This window comes from Pipistrellus hanaki (genome assembly GCF_964339955.1).
Source record: "Pipistrellus hanaki genome assembly, chromosome: 15".
In the NCBI taxonomy this organism is placed as follows: domain Eukaryota; kingdom Metazoa; phylum Chordata; class Mammalia; order Chiroptera; family Vespertilionidae; genus Pipistrellus; species Pipistrellus hanaki.
In genome coordinates, this window is record NC_140517.1 from 18,383,308 (window position 1) to 18,390,534 (window position 7,227).

A 7,227-nucleotide genomic window follows, 5' to 3' on the forward strand; every position below is an offset into this window, starting at 1 on the left:
AATGAATCATCCACAGAAGTTTGGTTTCCTCCACCCCAGGAAACTCGGGTGGAAAGACAAATCACCCGTCAGCCACTTCTACAGCCCATTTCTGGCTGCCAAGCACCTGCAGTCCCAAAATGGAGACAGAACCACCCCCCTGCCTTGCCCCCCCCCCCCCCAAATGGTCCCAGTACTTTGAAAGGGCTAAATTTGGTGGTTCCAGGGAGTGCTGGAAAGGAAATCCTAGCTATTTCCATCGAATGTTTAACTGTGTCTATGGGGAGCTTAGGGGTTCCCAAGAATATTTACTTATCACTTATCACAAGGGAGCACCCTGTTAAGCACTTTGCATATGTTATTTCATTTAATCTTCTCACTGTATGCTCTCACTTTACAGATGAAGAAATTGAGGCGAAGAGAAGTTAAGTAATTCACCCTGGTTTTGAGGCCAGCTATGTGGTGCCAGGATTGGGGCCCGTTCCATCTGCTTGCAGAGTCCATGTGCTCCAACACCATCAGCCACTATGCTGCTGCCCCAGGGAAAACAAAAGAGGGAACTGGCTGGTGGGTTGCCAGAACAAATACAGGATGCTCAGTTAAATATGAATTTCTGACAAGCAATAAATTTTCAATAAAATATGTCCCAAAATATTTCTTGAGACAGTCTTATACTAAAGTATTATTTCTTATTTATCTGATATCCAATGTAACTGGGCATCCATCCTGCATTTTGATTTGCTAATCTGGAAACCCATTTCTTGGTAGGACCTGCGCCTACAGCCTCTGGCTCAGAAGAAGGTGGCTTAACTATTAGGGCCTGGGCTCAGCTACACCAGTGGGGTCTGGATCATTGGAATCTTCTATAAAAGTTGATATGCCCAGAGCTCTTCTAATCATTTCAGAATTTGGGGGAGGGGGGGGAGGAAAAGGAAGGAGTTGTTGTTATGAGGGTGTGGGGGGTATATGAGGTCTAAAAAGATGCCAAAGAATCCCACAGGTAATTATTATCAAGAACTAAGATGTGTCTGTGGGCTGAACCTGCAGTACTGGATCTGGTGAGAGAGACAGAGAAGGCTGAGACTCAAGTATCAAAGCCCAGACAAACCCTGGACCTAGATTTGTCATCTGTGTGACTTATGACAAGGCTTTCCTCTCTGAGCCTCAGCTCCCTCCTATGCAGAATGAGAGCACTGGTCTAGGTGGGGGGGTTTTCAAGTGTGGTCCCTAGGTTGCCTGTATCAGAATAACCCAGAGAACTTTGCAAACAGGTACATTCTTGGTCCCTATCAGAGACCAACTGAACTAGAATTTTAGGGGAAGAGTCAGGAAAAGTGCATTTTTATAAGATTGCCAATGGATTCTGATGCATCATGAAATGTAAGACCAACTGGATTAATTGATGGACCTTGAAAACATTATGCTGATTATAAAGAAGACAAACACAAGAGGCCACATATTGTACAACTTCATTCATATGAAATGTCCAGAAAAACAAATCTATAGAAACAAAAAGTAGATCAGGGTATGGGGTAAGAGGAGGGAATGAGGAGTGACTGCTTAGTGGGTGTGGGCTTTCCCTTTTCGGGGTGATGAAAATGTTCTGGAATTTGATGGCGATGGTTGCACAGCCTTATAGGTATACTAAAAACTGATAAATTTTATACTTAAAATGGTGAATTTTATGACACTGGCCAGGTAGCTCAGTTAATTAGAGCATTGTCCCCATACACCATGGTTGCAGGCTTGATCCCTGGTCAGAGCACATATAAAAATCTACCAATAAATGTATAAATAAGTGGAACAACAAATCTCTCTCAAATCCATAAATAAATTTTAGAATATATTTTGATTTTTTTTTACAGAGAGGAAGGGAGATAGAGAGTTAGCAACATCAATGAGAGAGAAATATTGACCAGCTACCTCTTGCACACCCCATACTGGGGATGTGCCCGCAACCAAGGTACATGCCCTTGACTGGAATCAAACTGGGACCTTTCAATCCTCAGGCTGACACTCTGTCCACTGAGCCAAACCGGTTTTGGCCATAAATACAATTTTTTAAATGGTGAATTTTATGGCATGTGAATTATATCTCAACTTAAAAATATACTAAGAAAAAAAATGGTAATAAAAATCCTACAATGGGACTATATGACCCTAGACCAGGGTCCCCAAGAGTGTGCCCCACAATTCTCTGATAAAGACCTTTATGAGAACTCAGTGTTAGAACCCCTTCCAGAAAGTCTTGAGTAGCTACTAGTGGGGAGGGCTCTGTCACTAAAAGACAATCGTTAGCCCAACTATTTCTACATTTATCTTCATCCCAAGAAACACATTACTAAATAGTCACAAAGTGGCTATATGTATGTAGGTGGATCTATACAGTATATGCGAGACTTCACACCCTCAGCCCACTGCCAATCTATACGGTTGGTATACAAATTTGAGAGCCAACAGCATTATTGTGCATGTAAAATAAACCAAAACACAATCTGTGTGTATATGCATGTATCTATGCGAGGATATGTATGTGTAAGAAACTGGAGGTGGCTGGGCATCACTACACCTCTGAGAGGGCCCATCAAGAGTCCCAAAAGGCTCCCAAGGAAGCCTAAGGAACTGGTTCTCACAGTTCAGTGCCGATGAAAACAGAGCTTGTTAAAAGCCAATGCAACAGCAGACTATGGCACTCGCAGGACTCCTGTTTAGATAGTCCGGTGGCCCCTAGGAATTTGCATTTTTACACGCACCAGCCCCGGATGATTCCATTGCTTTATGAAGGACCCTTCTGCAATGCAAATGAATTCTGAGTCTGATCATCTAGCATCACTGCACAATCAGGAGGCCTCTTCCACGAGTGGTGAACTTGTCAGGTGTGTGTGTATGGGAGGCGGGGTAGAGGGGATGGAAAAGGATAGGAAAAGAGGAAGGAGGGCTTGCCACTTCTGTTTTACACTATTCATATATTTATAGAATTTCAGAAATGCTAAATTTACAAAAATATACAGATCTAAAATTGCATGAATTTTTCCCATTGTCATAGAAATTCCATGTGAAGGTCTTTGTGAAGGAGGCCTCCTTGTCCCCTCACTTCTCCCCATGCCAAGCCTTAGCCCCTAGAAGGACATTCAAAGCGCCCCCACCTCCACCCAGGGCAGCTGGGCATCTGAGCTTGATCCTCCTGCCACCTAGTGGTCAATAAAAAAAATGCTCCTTGATGAAAAATATTTGTTGGTTGATTTTGGAATAGTGTAAATAATAAAATAAGGCTTTTTTTTTTTTTTGTAAAAAAAGAAAACAAAACATGCTGCTAATTTATTTTCCTATTTTCCACTCCACTCTCATTCACTGATCCAGCAAACGTTGATCAAGCTCCTATGGTGTTACCTGGCACTTTGCTGGGCTCTGGAGGAAAATAAGTCTGTTTATAGAGCTGAAAGGAACCCTACCAATTATTTATAAAAGTCAAGTCATTTCCTATGGTGAAAGTGAGGCCTGGGGCCATGAGGGACTTACACAAAGTCCCACATCAACTCCTCTGACAATTCACCTCAAACATTCTTCCCTTCACAAAACAGAGGTGCAAGTCTGAATTACCTGTGGGCTTTAAAAAAAAAAAAAAAAAAATTCACCCAGGGACCCATTTCTAGAATTTCATATTTGGAAAGCCTAAAATGGGATCCTTCATGGTAAATAAAATTTTAAACTTCACAGATATATCATACTAGTGCCGGAGTGCAGGGATTTCGTGCACACTGAAAGGAAATTAATTAGAAGTTGGCTGGCAGGGTGGGACTGGGCAAACAGGCCAGACACACCCTGGAGCCAACCTCCCGCGGTCTCTCCCTGGCCGTCCCTACTTGGGGCACCATGGCTCAAAGGGTATCTGCATCTTGCATGGATATAACAGTTAACTACACAGAGTGAAAGGGTCCCTCCAGGGTGGGGACCCTCAGCCTGGCCGGTGGTGATCAGGCTGAAACCAGCTCTCCAATATCCCCCCAGGAGTCCCAGATTATGAGAGGGCAGTTCTCTGGTGATGTACCTTGGAATTGGACTCCCTCCTCTCTGGTTTTGGTGCGTCACCTGAGAACTGCTGCTGCCAAGTCACTGCAACTCGGAAACTCCTGCATTGAACATCTGCCCCCTGGTGGTCAGTGTGCATCATAGTGACTGGTTGGATGGTTGGACAGTCGCTTAGCCAGATAGATAGATAGATAGATAGATAGATAGATAGATAGATAGATAGATAGATAGATAGATAGATGTGTACGTAGACACACACACACACACACACACACATCCAGTTGAAAACATGATTTTGTATCACAAGGCAATTACCCAGTTTTCTATGTGATAATGATATCTAGTTATATGGCATTTTACAGTTTAAACTTTCCTTCACACCCATTTCTGGGTTTGACCTACACACAACAGTGTGCAAGCATAACTTACATCCTGCAAATAAAGAACTTGTACTTCTCAAAGGCTGATTCTTCAGGGTCACATAACTAATAGCAATAAGGCCAGGTCTCAAATACAGGTTCTGACAGATTCCAAACCCCACAGTTTTCTGCTATATTGGGCTGCCCCTGGATGGTTAGTTGGACAATACTATGCATGAGGCCAAGACTGGAGGACTGATCCCATGTAATATATTTTACAGTGGGAACCCACAATGCCACAATGTGCAAAGCATTGGAAGGGTTTTAGAGATGAACAAGACTGACCCATGCCTTCAAGGTCCTTACAATGTCCCTCTTCCTCCCTCTCTGAAATCAATAAAAAAAAAAACCCATATTTTATAAAAGAAAAAGGTCTCTCTCTCTCTCTCTCTCTCTCTCTCTCTCTCTCTCTCTCTCTCTCTCTCAGGAGGGGGAAGGGGAAAGGGGAAACAGCATGTGAATCTATGGCTGCTAGTGACTATCTTCAGTAATCTCAGCAGGGGAAAATCAAACCTTGCTGATAGTTCTGGTAGCCTGCGCTGGAGAAAAGACTCCCTGGTCACTCATATCTGGTTTACTTCCGTACCTCTGGAATACTGGGATAGGAGCTGTTCATCCCCACCCAAAACCAAAGAATGTGTTTCTCACAGCAGAAGTTTTGAAACCAGGAGGAGAAAAACATGCTAAGGCAGGGGAAAAGCTATACATGTTCATCATGGGGAATAATAACATATATCATGGGTAATTGTGAGCATTAATTAAGAATACATGTTCTCAAGATAGTAGGTATCCAAAAACATTGGAATTTAAATCCTTTGCAGGAAGAGTTTTATCTGTGTAGTTAACTGTTATATTCATGCACCTAGAACTCTACCTGGCACATAGCCGGGCCCAACTGATGGATAAATCTGACATAGGGATGCAGACAGGGACCATATATTTTTAATTGATTTTAGAAAGAGAAGAAGAGAGATAAAAATCAATTTGTTGTTCCATTTATTTATGTATTCATTGGTTGATCCTTGTATGTGCCCTTGGCGTACCGAGATGACACTCCAACCAACTGAGCTTCCTGGCCAGGGCATGGAACCATATTCTAGTCAAAACTAATCAGTGATCTTCCCATTCGTGGCCCAGAAAACCAGGTCTGACATGTGTCATCTTCTCAACCCTCTATATAGATTCTCCTTGACTTGACTAGCCTTGGCGGGGGGTTGGGGGGTGGAGAGGGGAAGGGAGGATGGTATTAGTATTCCGAAGCATTAAGAAGCATGAATCCTATGTTATGAATATGAGCCACAATTATATCACTATACCCAGGCCGTTTCCAGGAGAGTCTGATTAATATTTAATCAAGCCTTGTCAGTTATATAAAGTAAAGAATAAATACAATTCCCTCGATGTGAGACTTCTCATAGTAGAACATTACCTTTGTTAAATACCCAACATCTTGCTTTATTAAACAGTATGCCCAACAAGTCATTGAACATCCTGGGACAGATATCAAATAAAAGTCAGCAGAACAACTGAAAATTTTACTGCTCCCAGTGATTTCTTTTTTAAAAAAAATATATTTTATTGATTTTTTTACAGAGAGGAAGAAAGAGGAGATTTTTTTACAGGGAGGAAGAGAGAAGAGAGTTGGAAACATTGATGAGAGAGAATCATCGATCAGCTGCCTCTTGCACACCCCCTACTGGGGATGTGCCCGCAACCAAGATACATGCCCTTGACTGGAATCGAACCCGGGACCTTTCAGTCCGCAGACCGATGCTCTACCACTGAGCCAAACCGGTTTCGGCTCTCCCAGTGATTTCTATTGATCAGAAGTAACAAAATAAAACAAAAGAACAAAAGAGGCAGAATGGGAGAGGAGAATAAAGTTCTTGGAGTCATCTATGCCAAAATCTTGCATCCTCAGGCATAATTCATGAGATGTGCGGTCTAGCAAGAGATACAGGCACTGTTAAATAACAAACTATCCAAAATACAGTGATTGTTCTTCCAAAAAGAAAGTACACAATGCTCCACAACCCCAAGAGTTTAAAAGAAAGTTTTGACATGGAGAAGTTCTTCCTAAAGGGCTGGAAATATGAAAGATAAAAGGATTTTGGCATAGAGTTTGTGGCAGACCCCATTGGTTGTTTACCCAAAGGCCATCCTCCCTGCCCTTTTCCTTGTTTTGTTCAAGTATCTAGTAAAGCACCTATCATCTTAGGGAAAGTTGGCATGGCCCATGTGTAGGGCCTCTGGGTCCCCATTTTGATCAATGACACATTAAGGGGAAATCTTCCAGAGATCAGCTGAGTGTGTTTGCTTCCCTGAATAAAGGGAGGCATGTGAGGACCATAGTTCTGTCCCACAAAGCCCGCTGCTGTCAGCTTTCAAAGAGATGCTGTGAAGATGTGATGCTTGGGAGCTACTGCAACCATTTTACACCTGAATAGAAGGCCTAGAGAATCGCAAAGAGCCTAAAACTGATCACCAAACATTGAGCTGTGGAGCCCATGCTGGAATATGTCCCTCTAGATTTCTTATTACATAAGAAGAAGGTACCCCCCGCCACCCGCCTCATTTGTTCAAGATGCTGTTACTTGTAGGAGAACATGCCCCTAACTGATTCAGATTTGTAGCATGACTGTCAGGATTTTAGAAAGGATTTTTACAGCTGTTGCTAGAAAACAAATCATCCCAAAACATAGGAACCTTAAATAATCATTTCATTTACTCACAGTTTTGTGGGTCTACTGCTGTATAGCCAATTACCCCCAAAACTTAGCAAATCACAATGACACTGTAA